Source organism: Grus americana, chromosome 24 (genome assembly GCF_028858705.1).
Source record: "Grus americana isolate bGruAme1 chromosome 24, bGruAme1.mat, whole genome shotgun sequence".
Lineage (NCBI taxonomy): Eukaryota > Metazoa > Chordata > Aves > Gruiformes > Gruidae > Grus > Grus americana.
The window spans coordinates 522,464-538,539 of record NC_072875.1 but is presented as its reverse complement, the minus strand read 5'-3'; the positions used below and the strand labels follow the sequence as shown (position 1 = coordinate 538,539).

The 16,076-nt window shown below is 51.5% G+C and overlaps 1 protein-coding gene across 10 annotated transcripts in view; it reads right to left on the bottom strand.

Annotated features, from left to right (window-relative positions):
* Positions 1-16,076, bottom strand: part of TRIM29 (tripartite motif containing 29) — a 63,214-nt gene that overhangs the window by 44,369 nt on the left and 2,769 nt on the right. For 9 of the 10 annotated variants that reach the window (XM_054802967.1, XM_054802968.1, XM_054802966.1 and 6 more), the window contains exon 1: positions 1,560-3,324. The exons of the other annotated variant lie outside the window; for it this stretch is intronic. The gene's annotated coding sequence lies outside the window, so the exon portion shown is untranslated. Of the gene's footprint in view, positions 1-1,559; positions 3,325-16,076 lie in introns of those variants that run through there. 10 annotated transcript variants of the gene reach the window in all.

The window sequence follows — 16,076 nt, the reverse complement described above, 5'->3', positions numbered from 1 at the left end:
TCTGGCACCTCCACGGGTCACCTCCTCAGTGTCGGTTTAAGGATGTTTTGTGTAGGAGAGCATACCTGCCTTCTCTCCACATGCTCCATATGGACCCTTATGCCCTCTGGCAATGCCAAATGATGACCAGGTCAGTCCCACCCATTCTCAGAGGGGCTGTGAATATTCACCCCCTGCTCTCAGAGACAAGGCATTCCCTAAACGCCGGGCATGAACACAAGGTATTCAAGTCTCACCTGCCAGGATTAATCATTACACCGAATATAAAACTTCCACCAAAACCCGAAACTGCATTGGCTATATGAACACCTGAATGACTTCAGCAACAAGCCTAGCAAGAGCCGTCCTGCCCTCAAGCAGTCCCTTGCGGCCTCGCGAGGAAGGGGTTGGGTATCACAAGGGGCATTTAATGCTCGCGTGGCAGCCAGGCAGGAGCTCTGCCACCCCTGCCAAGGGTGCCCTCTCCCCCGTGCCTCCAGGGTTTGCTCGTCCGTGGCAGGAGGCAGCCAGCCTTGCCTGGGACCTGCGCTTAGCAGCAGCAGCGTGTACCACAGCAGAACAACCCGAGCAGGGCTGGGCAGCCGGCTGCAGAGCCGTGGCAGCCTGAGTGCATGTCCAGCACATCTGCCCGGGGTGGGAGAGGCTGCTCCCTCAGCTCCTCTGTCCCCTGCCGCTGTTCTGTCAAGGCATGGGAAGACTGCCTGGCATCTTCTGCTGTCTTGCTTCACAGCTGGTGGCTTTGGTGGGGGGGGAGGCTTTGCTCAAAGGCAGGGGAGAGGACTTGCATCTATTTGGAGCTTGTGTTTTGAATGGGGCCCCTCTCTCTGACCCCACCTCCTTTCCCCTTTTAGGAGAAGCTGGCCTCTTTCAACTGACAGCGGGGCTTTCCTGCCAGGCTCGTTAGCTTTAGCTGGAACAATTTCCTTTGAACTCAGCTTGAATTAACATCGCCATGGCAATAGGATCAGGGCTTCGTGTCTCGCAACCTGCCCTCCACCCTCAGCAAGAGGTTCTGCCAGGAGGTGGGAAGGGAACAGTATGCCACCCTGGCCAGCACCACCACCTTTTCCTGGGGAAAAGCAGAGGCGTTTCCTGGGAGGACAACGCGAGGGTTCTACTGCCTGCAACTTCCCTTGAGGAGGGGAGGACTGGGGAGGCTGCAGCAGATGCTGGCAGATCTTTGCTCAGTTTACATTAGCTTGCTGCATAAAGTGCCAGCGAGTGAATGTGTGTGTTGGGGGTAAAAGGAAAGCAGCTTGTTTCACTTCACCATAAACAATCACAAACACACGCAGTTCCCCTGGGACGGGATTTCTCTGGTGCTGAGTCAATGCAGTGGAAGGAAAACAGTGCTCCTGCTTTATCCAGCCTCAGCGTTTTCCCTTCTGTCACCCCATCTCTCTCCCACAGCCACCCAGTTCCCCACCTCCATCTCTGCCCTGTCTGCTCCTTCATCTCCACGCCTTGGGAATCTGCTGCTGCCAAGGGAGGTTGGCCGGGCTGCTCTCCCATCCTCTCACTAGGTTATGCGATGCACATAGCAGGTCCTACCATAATACCTCCTTTCCCCCGCAGGATGAGAGCGCCACGTGGAAGTCAATGACCGTGTGTCTGTTTGCTCATCGGATGCTCCTCCTCATTGCTCCCTTGGTTTCCCCGGAAGGAAGGAAGATCCCCCTCGTCAGGCTGTTAGGAAACTTGACCTTTCTAGTTATGCTAAGTATGCATCACCCCCAGCCCAGGCAACCCGGGCGTCAGATAAAGGGCCACTTTATTCCCTCCCCGCCTCACTCCTGCTCCCAGCCCTGGCCCACGTGGGTCTGTCTGTTTGGCAGCAGTGGGGTCTCGCGAACAATATGGGGTTTTTTTCCTCTTGTGGAGTGAGAGGCTAGTTTTGCAGCCAAGTCTGTAGGTGGGAAAAAAGAGGCATTTTCCTTTGAATGCCGGGTAGATTCTTTGGGAGCTGCCTCAGGGAAATCAAATCTCAGTTTCTTCTTTTTGGGGGCAGAACAGGAGGAGATGTAAACACTGCAAGCAACCGCTTCCCTTTCTCCTGCTCCTCCTCTTTGTGCAGTTCCCTGCTCCTAAACACCCTGCGAAGGCAGTGCTCTTCCTGCTCCTGACATCCTGGGATGGGCTGCAGGTGTGTGCGCAAGACAGGGAAGCCCCAGAAGTATGTTGCGTGTCCAGAGCGGTTTTGCGGGGCGTTACGCTGAAGTCAAGGTCATTGCAGCTGTGGTCCCCCAAGAGGCTCAGAGAGCAGAACAACGTCCTCTCCGGCGTGACATCGCTGGGGTCAGTGGGAGTTTCGCAGGATGCATGGGGAAAGGACCGCAAGGGCGAGAAGACCACAAAGCTCAGAGCTCTTGGCTCAGGCTTGGTGAGGTGGCTGCGCTTGTTTGATTTCCTTTTCTGCCTCCTTGTTCCCCCACAGCGCTTTTTCTCCCTCCTCCAATGGAGTTACTGCAGCTGGATCACAGCAGGCAGTTTTCATTCTCTGTTAATGAGAAACTCCTGCACTTTGTCCCTTGAAACAGAGCCACGTTCGCCACGTGATTGTGGGGAAGGGCTCCAGCTAAGGTTACGGCGAGAAAGGCGAAGGGATAAGCTAGCTCCCCTTGTACACATGGTTCCTATGCTAGGGGCTGAGCTGGGTGGTGGGAAGGCACCAGCTGAAAGCCAGTTGCTGGGGGAATCAAAGCCTGTCTGGCCTGACCCTGCGCTGACTCAGCGGGCTGTCTGGATCTCTTCATACCAGGGAACGGGAATTCATCCCCCTACACCTCCCACCTCCCCCATCTCCATCCTCGGCTGCGATTAGCACGCAAGAGGCTACATGCACGTACCAGCCTCCACACTCCCGTAACCATGAATCATAAACCAGTGGGATGGTTTCCTGGAGCTGGAGAACAGGGGTCATTCCTCATCTCCTGGTACAGCTGGGCTGGCCTCTTCCCACGGGAGCAGCTTTTGGTCAGGGCCAGGGAAACCCCCAGCACTGGTTGGCTGGGGCAGACCCCCAGCCGGTCCCCGGGGCAGCTAGCGGGAGCGTCACTGAGAAGGAAGGGGAGATTTCTTTTCCCAAACCCAGGCCCTGCTGCCAATGGTGCCGCAAACCTGCTCGGCATCTCCGGGGCTGCAGCTTTCCCCGCTGATCCAGCCCTCTGTTGCAAAAGCATGCTTGCAGGGAGCGGGCCCCCTCTGTGCACCCCAGCAGGGAACAGCACGTGCTTCGCCAGCTTCTGCTCTCCTGCCTCTGCTCTGAACAGGCAGAGCACAGTGCCAGGCTCTGTCTCCCTCCTGCTGTGGTTAGTGCCTCTCATCTCAAGCAGAAAGTATCTTTTTTTTTCTTAATACAGACAAGAGTGCCCTGACCCTTTCGTGGCTCCATCCCAGCCAGAGATTGTTGCCCACGAGCTGTGAGGGCGGCAATATAATGCGATTTCTGCTGCAGCGCGAAGAGCCGCTCAGTTAATTCTGGGCTGCAGAATTCCTTGCAGCAGCGCCCCGCAAACAGCGTGATGTATTCTCTCAGGCCAGAGACTCTTGGTGCCTTGCGGGCTGCCCAGCCTGGAAGTGGTTGGCCGGGCAGCTGCAAGCAGGACCATCTTCTTCTGTCCTTAGCCAAGCTCTGAGCTTCATGCCCCAGTGCCTTGGGTACGCACAGGGGACTTCCCAGGCTTCCCAGCGGCAGCTCTGTCTCACTCCAGCTCTCGTGCCCCCTTTCTGTTTCCTTTCACGCGTCTCTGCTTCCATGAATCACTGCTAGCGGAACCTGGTTTTACAGCACAGCGTAACTGAAAGACACATCTTGAACTCCAGAGTAACAGCTTGAGCTAAACCTCTTTGGACTTTGGGGTACGTGAAATTCGGAGCCCAGTTGTTTCACGAGGGAGGGTTGGGAGCTCTGGGATTTGGGAACAGGTAGCTTCTGAAAAGGTACTGCTGCTTTCTTCTTCATGCTACAGAAAGGGAAGGCTGAAGCATCTTGCCTTTGAGGCACTGGAGAGAAGAAAAAATTTCCCAGCTCTGAAGGCTTCTCAGCGTTTGCATTCCTGCTTTCCCCACCTCCTTAGTGGGGGGTGAATGGAGGGAGGCAAAGCAAGAGGAAACTCTGACAGCTGTGATTTTTCACCAGAGTCCGAGAAGCTGTCTGAGCTCGGCAGCTGCACTTAGAGCTGGGTTATTAAAATGACACAGCAGCTCGGCTGGGCTGTAGGGAAGGAGAGCTTCCCAGCATGGGGGGCCTCTGGGAGCAGAGGTGGGGAAAGCTCCTTCTCTGAAATAGCTGGAGGAGACACAGAACCAGAAAAGGACCTTGGAAGGACCTCCTAGGGAGACGGAAAATATTCCTCTAAAGTCCTGGTACCGTGCCCAGCTGGTGGGTTGCTGTGGTTTTTAGCCACTGGTCTGGGAGCAGGATCTGGGGGTGTAAAGGGTTACCTGAAAGAGTTCAGTTTCCTTTGCTGGCCTTGTGCTTCTCATGCTTTATCAGTCCCCCAGCAGCGCTGGAACTGAGGCCAGGCAAGGAAGAGATTTTTATTTCTTTTTTTTTTTTTTTTTCTATTTTACTCCATCCCCCAAACGCCACATCAGCAGTGAGCTGCAAGCTGCAGGATGACCTCAATGAGGAACAGATTGTCCCTTGGCCTGCCTCCATCTCGCTGCCTGCAGGGACATCAGGCAGCAGGACCTTAAGCTAGGAAGATAGAGATGAGGGAGGGTGGACTGTTTCCAGGAGCCACGTGTCAGGATAATGGCACCCGGGAGCTGGAGCCAAAGCAGCAGCAGGGTGTGGGAGCTGCAGGAGGGACTGCAGGAACTGGCACCGGGGGATTTTCTTTCTGTCAGCTTTAGTTTGATGGCTTGTTGGCAGCACCTAGCAAAGATTTACAACGTGTGTTAGTCAAGAGCTGCGATCGGTCGGTGAAGCTAGCACCACGACCTGGACCTGAACCAGCTCTACCCCTCCCTCTCCCCCACTGAAGCCCACAGCGTGCGTGGGGTGACTGCCGCCGGCTTCACTTCAGAAAGCTGGGGGCGGGTGACACCCCTCCTGGGTACTGGCAGGCCCATCACCGCAGCCCTGCTGCACAGGAGCTTGCAGCCTTCCCTGGGGAGGAGGGAAAGGTAACATCCACCTTCATCTGCCTTCCCCAGCAGACACGGAGCAGCCCCGCACCCTGCGTAAGGCAGAGCAGCTCTGCATTGCTCTAACTTACGCCCAACCGTCGTGCCCTGCCCAGACTGAGAGGTGAACAGTGGGGCTCCAGGAGGGAGCGGGGCAGCCCTGCCCCTTGCCATGCTGGGCTGGAAGCAGGGTGGCTGCAGAGCCTTTCCACCACGAGCAGCACAGGCTGTGCAGGCAGGCGTCACCCAGAGGAGATCCCCACCCTTGTAACGGTGGTAGATATCGCTGCCAGACTCCTCCTGTGGCCAGGGAGCTCTGTTCCCTTTTTTGACTGTATCCCTCACCTTGGAGTTCAAGAGCTGCCTGTATAAGCTCTGCTACTCTGGCTCCCAGAGCCAGCCACCACCCCGGGTCCTTCACAGGAATAGGCTCCTGGCTTGGACTTTGTAACTAGTCCACCCTAGGTTCCTCAAGCCTGGCTTTTGAGTTTTGGTTTCATTTCTCGACAGACTACAAAGTTTCTCTGCTTTAATCTTATCTCGTTAAATCCATTTCTCCAGGTTGGATGATCATTGCATCACCTACTACATTTATTGCAGCAAGACCTGAGCTGCTTAGGTAAGTGCCAGGATCTCACTCGCCAGGTGCTGTCAGCAGGCAGCACAAATACAGAGCCTCAACCCCAGAAGTAAAATCTTGTTTATCCTTCTCCAAACATTATTGCAACCCCATCTTCTACCCTGCTATAATGACCGGCGATGGTCCCTATCCTAAATCAGTCTCCATCATTTTTCAAAGCGTGCTAGGTCATCATATGCTTTTTCACGTCTGCACGCATGGTGCTCGTGCACTGAGGTGCCTGCACTGTGTTTCAGGCTGTCTGGACAGCGCTTGTTCTCCTGCAGCCACCGGAAAGGTTTTAGTGACAGTATGGAGTAGTAAGTGTTTTGTGGCTCTGGGGTTTTGTTTGCTGATTGTATCACTGCGATTATTTCAGCGCCTGTATTCAATACTGATTGCAACCACCTCAGCAAAAGAACGGGATGACACACAGCCTGGTTGTGAATCTCCACCAAGTCCCAGGGCTGGATCCAGCTTGCGTTTGCACTATGTGAAATGCCCAGAGCTGGATCCTGGCCCCCGTGCTCACAGGGACCAGCACTGTCCCTCCCGTCTGATTTCAGGGTAGGACTAACTGCAGAGGCAAAATCCTTCTCAGTGCAAAATTATACAAATCTAGCACGGAAGGGTAACTCTAGTGACCTGTATGATTTACTCCATCACGACAGACCATAGCTGAAGTTTATTGCTGTTTTCAAATAATTGGAAGGGTTACCAACAGCCAAAGGAAAGCAGGAGGCATTGATGTGCCGCTGTGGGAACCAAGGCTCTCGGGAGTTTGTTCTGGATTTGGTGCGTAACTTCTAGCTGTTAGTCGTCAGACCTATTTTCCAGTTTCCAGCTCATTTGTTAATTCCAGGTGTCACATCTCATTCCTTCCAGCTTGGGCTAAATCAGGCTTGAGTTTTGGTGATGCTGAATGTCTGCCCACCTCCTCGATTCCAGGTAATGAGCTCTGCAAGGTTTTGCTGGAGGCACCTTAAACAGAGGTGTGGTACAAACAGCTTTGGTAAAGGTGGCTTATTCAGTCGCTATCCCCTGGCCATCCCCAGCTGTTTAACCCAGTTTCAAGCCAATCCCCATGGTTAGACCCCCCACATGGCTTTGATGAGAAAAAATATAATATAATATAATACAATATAATATAATACAATGCAATATAATATATAACTATTTCCAACAAGCTTTAAGACCCCATAAGATTACGTGATTCAGAATGCAATGCCTCTGTCCATAGAGGAAGTGAATAGACATTTTGGTAAACTTGGGGGTTTTTTTAAAGCTATTTGATTCAGCAGGTCCATCAGTCCAACAGACTGCCTAATTTTGCATTAATGTTCCAGGAAAGCATAGGAAACATTTCCAGCTAAATCTGCAAGAAAAATATTTGCATTTCCCTCCAGGCTGATTTCTAACCTAGATTGTTGGGGTTGGGGGTTTTGGAGGGGGTTGCTGCTTTTCGGTGAGTTTCCACAAAACAGATATTTTCCTTTACTCTGGAAAAATGAAATTCAGGCCACTGCAGATGCTGAAATGCCAAATGACTTTCAAGCACAAGAAAATTTTCAAATCCTAAGTATAAAACATATGGCACTTTGCTTTGGAATAAGACTGGAAGGGAAGAGCTCAATTGTAAAGCTGAACTGAGGGCATTTTATTATTCAGAATGAGAAGAAAGAGCTTTCTTTTAGCTAAAGGAAGACAGAATTTTGAGCAGATCTGACTATTTTCTGAAATTGATTTTTTTCCAAAGACAAGCAACAGCCTTATTAATTATTTGTATTGTGGTCATATTAGGTCAATTATTAGATTACTTAAGTGAAAACCAAAAGATCCTTAGGCATGTATTTTATGTGAAAGTGTGGATGGAAATGGAAACTACCAACAAGATTTTTCCAGTTTAAGAGAAAAATATTAACCACTGTCTCCCTCTGCAAACACAGAAGGTTTGGGAGCCAGTTCTGCCTTTGAATACGGGAGGCAAAGGGGGAAGGAGGGGTTCATTGCCCATAGCTGAGGTGGAAAAAAATCCCCAAATACTTGCTTTTCTTTTTGTTGCTTCACTGTACGCAGGAAAGTTTGAAACGGACGTGAGCCTCCCTGGGGAAGCAGTTCCAGACAGCACTGTGCTGGCTGCCTCTGTTCTCATCCCCTTGTCTGTAGGGGAGCGGGACTCCCCCGGAGGTTTGGGGAGAGGGGGAAGCCGCTGCCCACCCGACAGCTCGCCCTTCCCGCCGCGCTGACGGCTCCGGAGCGCTGGCCCCACCGCTGCGGCACTGCGCACCCTGCGAACTATGGCTAAAATGTGCCTAACCTTTTGCTTCGGGCTTAGATGGATTCTGATCTCTCTTACCCGCTTTGAGAGTCGACCCTCGACACGGGGCTGACTCTCCCAGCCCGCGTTGCTGCGTCAGGTCCAACAGAGCCGGATGAGCGCGTTCAGCCGTGCAGGGGATTACGCTCGTTCCCACAAACTCCTGCTGAACGGAATATCCCCCAAAGCTCCCAGGACCTTGGGCTGGGAGACTCTGGGGCTGTCCCGAGCAGCGCTGTCGTTACCTTCGCTACATTACATTTACCCCGTGCAGATGTCCCCGGGTTGCGTTCGTGCCGTTCATGTAAGGTGGGTCAGAAGCGACTGTGACTCAGTGTTGCGCTCAGAGAGGAGCAGCTCTCCTGACCCCTTCTGCAACGGGAGATTGCCCTGAAGCACAGCACCTAATTAACCTTGTTTTATTCTTTGTAACTGCAGGTGGTTTTTATTGCTCATAAACCTATCCTGGTCCCTCTCTTCAGCTATTCTCATCTTCTGAGGGCTGTGGTTCTTTTCGAAATGTCCATTTTATAAATCACTTTAATTAGTTTTATATCATTCTGTTATATTTATATCACTTGATTTAGGTTTCAGATTGCTTCCATTACATCTTATATATTGCTTTGATTTTATTTATGGTGTTTCTAGTGCATTTGCATTGCTTTCCTTAGATGGATATCATTTTGGCTGGATTTACAGTGTATTTCTTCAGTTAGATTTATATCACTTTAATTAGATTTATATCCCTTTAGAATTTGAGGGCTTCACTTAGATTTATAATATCTTTTTTACTAGGCTTGTCTTGCACAGGAGATTCACATCCTTTTTGTTTTAAAGGATATTGCTTAACTCAACACCGATGTTGCTTTATCTGGACTTTGGTCAGCCTCGCAATTAGATATTTGAAGCAAGAAGTCACCACCTGGTTTTTTCCCCCCCCTAATTTCCACTGGGATCATTCCAACATAAACTGTGCTGATTTAAATTAACCTCTTCCAAGTCCGCACCGGCAGGAATGTAGTGCGGATCACCTCACTAACTGCATTCCTCAGAATACTCAGTGGGAATCCAGTTAGTGAGATACCACTTTTATTCCTTTCTTTCCTGTACATTAAATATCGCACCATCACAGGGAAGCCGAGCACGCTCTCCCAGCACCGCAGAGGGCCGGGACTGTACTCTCCCAGGATGGAAGTCTCCGGGATCAGTGTCCAGTCGGGTGACGTAGGCGCCAAATTGGGTTTTCCCTGTCCAAGCGAGTGCCCTAAGCATGACGCAGCTGGGTGTTGGGGGAGCAGTAGCATTTCCTTCTCCACTTTCCTTTTTCCAGGAAAATACTCAAATATCTCGAGGAGAGCTCAGAGCTGGCAATCCCAGGCGTAGCAGCATCTCCCTCCTCAGTGCTTCCTTCTTGCTGGTGTCCCCAAGACCATAACTGTGCGCGGGGAGTAGGCACCTATGCCCTGTCCGTGGCGAGGCTGTGCCCCCTCACTCCTCATTTTGAGCTGAGGTCTCGCAGACATGAAATTCCCCTGCAAGAGCCTGTCCCTTGACACCTCAGCCAAGACCTGAGCAGGAGGAAAGCAGCAGCGCCCCGAAAAGCCGCTCTTCCAGTTAACAGCCGCAGAGGACCTGGCTTTTATTTCCTGCCCAGCTCTGATCACATCAGCGTAAGAAATCAGCTAGAAGGGATCTAAATCCACGTGCTTCGGGGCAAAAGCCAGCCTCTGACTGAGATGGGTCAGCAGAGGTCCCTGAGGGCTGTTGTTTCAGATGTTCACAGCAGGATGTTTGGTTGCTTTCCCGGAAACGTGATTCGGGGCTCGGCTGGAGGGCAGGACGGTGGGCCAAGTGGACCGCTGCTCTCAGACCTCACCCAGTTTTCTCTCTAAACCCACTGAAGGCCTGAGCTGAGGGACTTTAATTTCTATTAAGATCTTCAGCCATCAGCACTCAGTTTGGCAGGGGTGGCTGCACTCGCTCAGAGGTCTCACGCAGACAAAACCAACCTCCTGGATCTCTTCTTTCCCAAAACGTCAACGTGACCCTGGAATTTACTGCGTGTCCAGGGATATTAAAGGCTTCCGAGACATACCGCCCATACAGCTGTAGCGTTTAGGGTACCTGGAGCCTGGCTGCGTGGGATACGTGCCGACCAAAGAACAGCCCGTCAGCAGCGCAGAGGATTGCACATCCTCCCCCTCCCTGGAAATGGCAGAAAGGTTTCCCTTCTGCTCACTGTGATTACTGCAGGGCAGCTTTCATGGGGCAGTTTCAGAAGACTTTTGCAGTTGGTTCGAATAGGATTCCTGTATTTGTGCGGCATTTGGGAGCCCACGTCAAACGGGCCAAGAGCTGGGTTCAGGAAGGGAAAAGAAAAAAGGTTTTTCACCTACTGACACCTTCATCCTGCCCTGTCTTTGTCTCTCTCTGACCTCCCCCTCTTTGTGTTTATTCCCCCTGGGAGCAGGACAAACCCTGCAAGGCATGAAGCAGCGAGGGAGGGGAGGAACGTGTTACAGAAAGCCTGTTGTTTGATAGTTGAATCCAGATGTTAAGGGAAGGAGCAGAGCTGTGTGAGTGGAACAGAAAAAGGCTGGAGCAGGAGAAAATAAGGAGCACCAAGCCTGCCCTCCCAGTTAGACCAGTTAACCACAAAAGGAACGTGAATTCCACTCTTCAGGTGGAACTCTTCTGCCCCCAGCAGAGGGCAGAAGCTGGACCAAAAGGGAAGCCTGCCCAAATCTTCGGTGCAAGAGAAGGGCTGACCCACAAAACCTGCTAAATCCTACTCTCCTGTTCCAGCGTGATGTATTTTGGCCCACGCCAAGGGGAGCCTTCTGCAGAAGGCATCCATAGCCAATGCTTAGTCATAAACCTGCTTCACAAAAGCAGCTATTGCTCACGTAAGGAACTGCAGGACGGTGTTGGCCATAAGGGAGATTTCCCAAGCATTTCACTGTGGCTCCCAAATCTACACCATCAGCGTGAACTCTCTCCTTCGGACAGAGTAGACTTTTCTATGTGATCCTTCCAGCTCTCATGGCCTTTGTAAGGAAGGGCAGTCCGGGCTTTGACTCCTGTTAGAGGCCGATCCCCACAGGCTCCCACAGTTCAGGATTTTCTCTTAGGGCCTCAGGTCTCCTAACAGCTCGGTCCCCCGTAAGGGATCCTCATCTGTATCGCCTGGTGTATGGTATCGCTTTCGATGGTATTATTTCTGTGGCATGTCCCTATTGCACCCTAGCTGTGAACCAGGTCACGTGGACCAGGGCAGGAGCAGGCTCATGCTCTTGAGTCTCTTCCCATGAATCTACCCCGGAGAATCGGGGCAGAACCCCTCCTGCACACCCCAAGAACCACTGTGACTGCTCTCCTCCCCCCCTTCCTCTGCCTTTCTCATCCTCCCTGAAGCTGCATCCAGCTTCTGCATAAATGAGCATGGTATCTCAATTAACGTGCATCTAATCAGGACATCAGCATCTCTGGAAGAGAGTCTGCGTTGCCTATAGAGGTTGAGCACTCAGTTAACCTCCCAGTCCTCTGCCACTGGGGCCTGTTCATTTAATTACACCCAGGCTGCTGTACTCCTCAACCTTTTAATTGCCCAGGGCAGAAAATGGGGTGGTAAACAGGTCAGAGACAGAAGATGCTAGGCATTGTTTTAAGACAGTCAAGCTGTTTTTAAACACCATTCAGAAGCTTGTTTTATGTAATTGCCGAGAAAAGGAGGGCATTCGGAAGGGGCAGCAGGGAACACTCAAAAGGGATGCTGAATAGTTTTTAATTAATGAAAAATTACTTGAAGCCTGATTCCCTTCTGTAACAGTAAGATCTCTACTCAACACCACAACACAAATCCTTTCCCAGAGCTGCAGATCCAAGCCATAGGTCCTCTGTAGTAATATTCCCAGTAATAACTGGGATTTAGTCAACAAGTTGAGGGACGGGTAGAGTAAAAAAAAAATCCAATTAACTCTCTTCAGAGCTCTGTTAGTTCTGCAGTGCTGTGAAGAATAGTAAAAAGCCAGGGTTTATGTGTTCAGATCCCCAAAATAGTTGCCTTGATTGAATCCTTCAAAAAAGCACTGATGATTCTGTCATGCAGCTTTAAAAGTAGAGTTTGGCATGAAAATGAAGGATGGAAGATTAGAGAACAAGGCAGAACATTTGGGTCTGATCCCTGACCTCAGTTACACCCATTTTACTTGAGATTAACGGCAGTGTAAATAAGATGAGAAACTCGCAGACCGAACAGGCGGCAAAAGCTTGGTTGATTTTCATTTTGTAGACTTAGATCTCTCAGGCGGCTCTGGACAACTGCTGAGCAGGTTTCCAGACCACAACCAAAAAAAGTCTGTTTTTCCTTCCCCATGCCTTCGCATAACTGCCCTGAACTCTGTCTGTGCAACCAGTTAGCCAAAGTGCTGGAAGAAGTCTGCCTGGCTCTCAGTATGTGCACGCAGAGGGAGATCGCAAGGGAGATGATAAACCCGATGAGACCAGGGCAGGGGATGGAAAGCCTGGGTCAGGCAAGCTGTCTGGCAAAGGCTGGGAGAGAGGAAGGTTCTCAGGATCTGCTGGCTGGATTACCAGTCTGGTCAGGGCACAAGGCCTGAGGCTGCGGTGACAGGATGTTTCCTGGGGTTTTGCTCAGCTCTGCAGCCTCCGAGATGAGCTAGCTGTGCAGTGTTTTCCCTGCTGAAAGTGCTGCAGAAAGGACCTGCAGAGCTGGGAGTGCGCTGGGAGTAGCTCCCAGAGAAATGCATTGCCCCGGCAGCACAGGAGAGCCTCCTCAAGCACTCGTTCTACCTCCGTCCAACAGCACATCATGCTTCCCAGCTTCAGCAGGGTCAGGATCCTGCTTCTTCCCATTGCAGTTTAGGGGTGATCCTGGGCTGTTATAAGTGAGCGTAACCTAGGCTTAAACCTCTTACATTGGCAAACCAGGTGTATGAACAGCTTTGATGCTTGCTCCATCCATCTTTCCCATGCCTTCACCAAGCAAGGGCAAGAGTGTTGTGTACAGTTCAAGAGACACGGTCCAATAAATCACCTTGAAAGAAATACATCTCGACATCAGTGCTTTGTTTGAGCTCTGGCTTGGAAAAAACTTGGTGTGAGGGTCCTGAGCACACCATCAGGCACTCATTGCCCCAGTAAGCCTCACCCGGGACTCAGCCCACGCACTCTCTTCCCACTGGCCCCACAGCTCCATTTAAGCCCAAGCCCAGGCCCCAGCCCTCCCCTGGGCTGGCTGCTGTGGAGCACCCAGAGGGGGGCTGCCCCGCTAGAGAAGATGAGCAGAGGGGGACAAGACTGCATCTTTGCCAACACGGTCCCAGTCCCGGGCAAGGTGAGCAGAGCAGGCTTAGCGGGGATGCCTGGTTCAGCCAACAGTCCGGTGAGCGCCAAGCAAGTCTGAGATGATGAACCAGGTCCAGGGTCATGCTGAGGAGACAAGTCAAGCTGAAGAGGTCTTACATGCAGTGGAGTTCAGGCAAGGGCTGGGGACCGGGGTCTTTGCTTAAAAGCAGCAGTGGAGCCAGGTCAGAGGGGTGCAGGGGGAGGGCTGAGGCTGGATGTTTAAGGCTTGTTGCTGCTCTTAGGGCCCCAGCAGTTAGGCATGGAACAGACCTTCTGAGGGAGCCCTGCCTGGGGGTGCGTGCCTTCTCTGACAGCCAGGGCTTCCTAGCTGCTTTGCGGCTCCTGCACCGAATCTCTGTTCGACAGAGTGCACGACGCTAGAGGCAAAGGCAACTTGAAATGGCAAACAAGAGGCCTTTTTGAAGAAGCAGAGAGAATTTGGAGGACCTAGAGCTTCTTGGGCACCACTGTGGTTCTTGATTCAGCAGTCTGAGGAGAACCACGCTGGCAGTGAAAAAGCCTGTTTCTGCAACAATGGAGTCGTGTGGGACTAAGATCAGCTGAGATCTGGAAGAGGTGTGGTGCTGCACCTGCATGAGAGGGCCCTGCAGCCCTCCAGTCACCCAAAACAGGCAGGGCCCCCGTTCTCCCTGCCGCTCTGCGGCAGAGGATGGGAGGTGTGTCTCTTGCCCCCCCCCAAAGGCGAGGGATGCGGAGGAGTTGCTGGTAGCAGAGCAGTTCTCAGCACGCTGCTCTTCCCCGCTGCCTAGCCTCGCACAGCCCAGCTTCCCACTGCATTACTGAGATTGTTTATTAGAATAACAGCTCGTTCACAACAAACATCCTCGCTCTTTGATGTGTTGGCGGTACTGTTGTTGTGTGTTTTAAATACCTCGGTTTCATGCTCATCATAAGAAAACTGGCCACAGAGCCTTACTGTAAGTTGATGAGAAAGTAGGAGTAATTATTGCCCTCCTCCACAGGAGGGTAAACTTTGGATGCTAATGGCCTCTAGAGTACTGACTGATTACTCACACTGGGGTGAAACAGCAAGGGAAAAGGGCCTGTGTTCCTTCTGGTCTTAAATGCTCCTGTAGTCAGGTGGCTGGACAAGAAGCATCCTAAGACTGCATAAGAGATAGTTGCAGCAGTCTGACTTTTGACTAAGAGGGGAAGGGATTTTTTGGGAGGCGTGGGGGGCAAGTAAGGAGGAGGGCAGATGTATTTCTGGAGTGGGTGAAGGGAGAAGACAGTGCAAGTATTTATGCATCATCCAGCTTGACAGCATGTACGCAACAGCAAGTGGGTGGTAAGTGGTGAAGACAGGGTGGCTGCAAACATTTTTGTTTGCCTGGTAAATTTGCATGCAGGGAAGGCAGGCCTCTTGCAAGCAGTTTACTCGGAGCCTTTTGTGGGGTGCTATAGGACTTGTCACGCTCGCTGCTTTTAGTTTTCCCTTGTCAGGTAAGGCTCTAAGCTTTTACAGCAAGGGTTGTCTTTGAGTCCAGGTCTTAGTGGGCATTGATCCCTACCTGGTTTACCAAGGTGCCGATGTGATGCTGAGCCTCTGTAAATGAAGTTTTGGGGGAATGAAGACTTGTAGCTTGGCCAAATATTAGTGGTTTCCCCAGGGATGACAAAGGATGCGTCTAAGGCACCGAGGCAAACCCCATGTCAGATTGTAATCCTCTGCTCCCACGCACCACCCTGCTGGAACTTCACAACAAAGCGCAGCGGAGAGTGTTTTCTTCTAACAGCATATTTTTGCTTAACCTTGTTTTCAAACACGGTTGAGGTATTTTAATGGAAGTTTCCTCCCAGTAAAAAGACTGCAGCGCACACACATACCAGAAGTGCTTGGCCCAGACCACTGACGTTCAGTAAAACTAAATGGGAGTCAGCCACTGCAATGGGAACACTGAACTGTAAGGCATGTTCCACCTTTCCTACAGTTCAGAAAAGCGATTACATGCATAAACAGCTGTCCCGTATTAGCAAACATCGAGGGTAGAAGAGGCTGACTGACACCATTACAGTATTGGTTTGGCCACTCAGACCTGTCCCAAAGCCTTGGAGCTGTGCTTGCTCTTCAGCAATTCTCCACCTACCGCTAACCTGTTTAAGTGTCTCTTGCTGGGATGCTGACCAGCAGTGTCTGTCCCTTTCGCTTGTCAACTTTCGGTCTCTTCCAAATCTCAGCAAAGTTCTCCTCTCCTGTGCTCCCTGATTACTCTTCTGTTCTCTAGCTGCTAAAGAGCTACTTGCTCTTTAATTCTGTTGCCTGCCAGTGTTTTGAATCCCCTCCCCACAGTCCAGTATTCCTTGTCTGTGTGTCCATTCATTCTGGGACTGGGATAAAACCTACCATTCCTAGGTCAGATTCAGATCGTGCCCTGCTCAAATTACAATCTTCAGGACTACAGCATTCCTGGCAGGGTGCTGAGCCTCCGAAAGAGCTCTCTGAGATCGCCTGCTTTCTGATGTCCTTTGCTCTAAGGGGTGCCAGGAAAAAACGATACCACTTACTCTAAGCCAACTTTGCTAGCTCAGCGACACACTCCTGAATTACCTCTCGCAGCCCAGGATCCAGGTACGCGGTGGGCACTGCTGTAATCTGTAGCTGGGAGTGCACGTTCCTGCAGA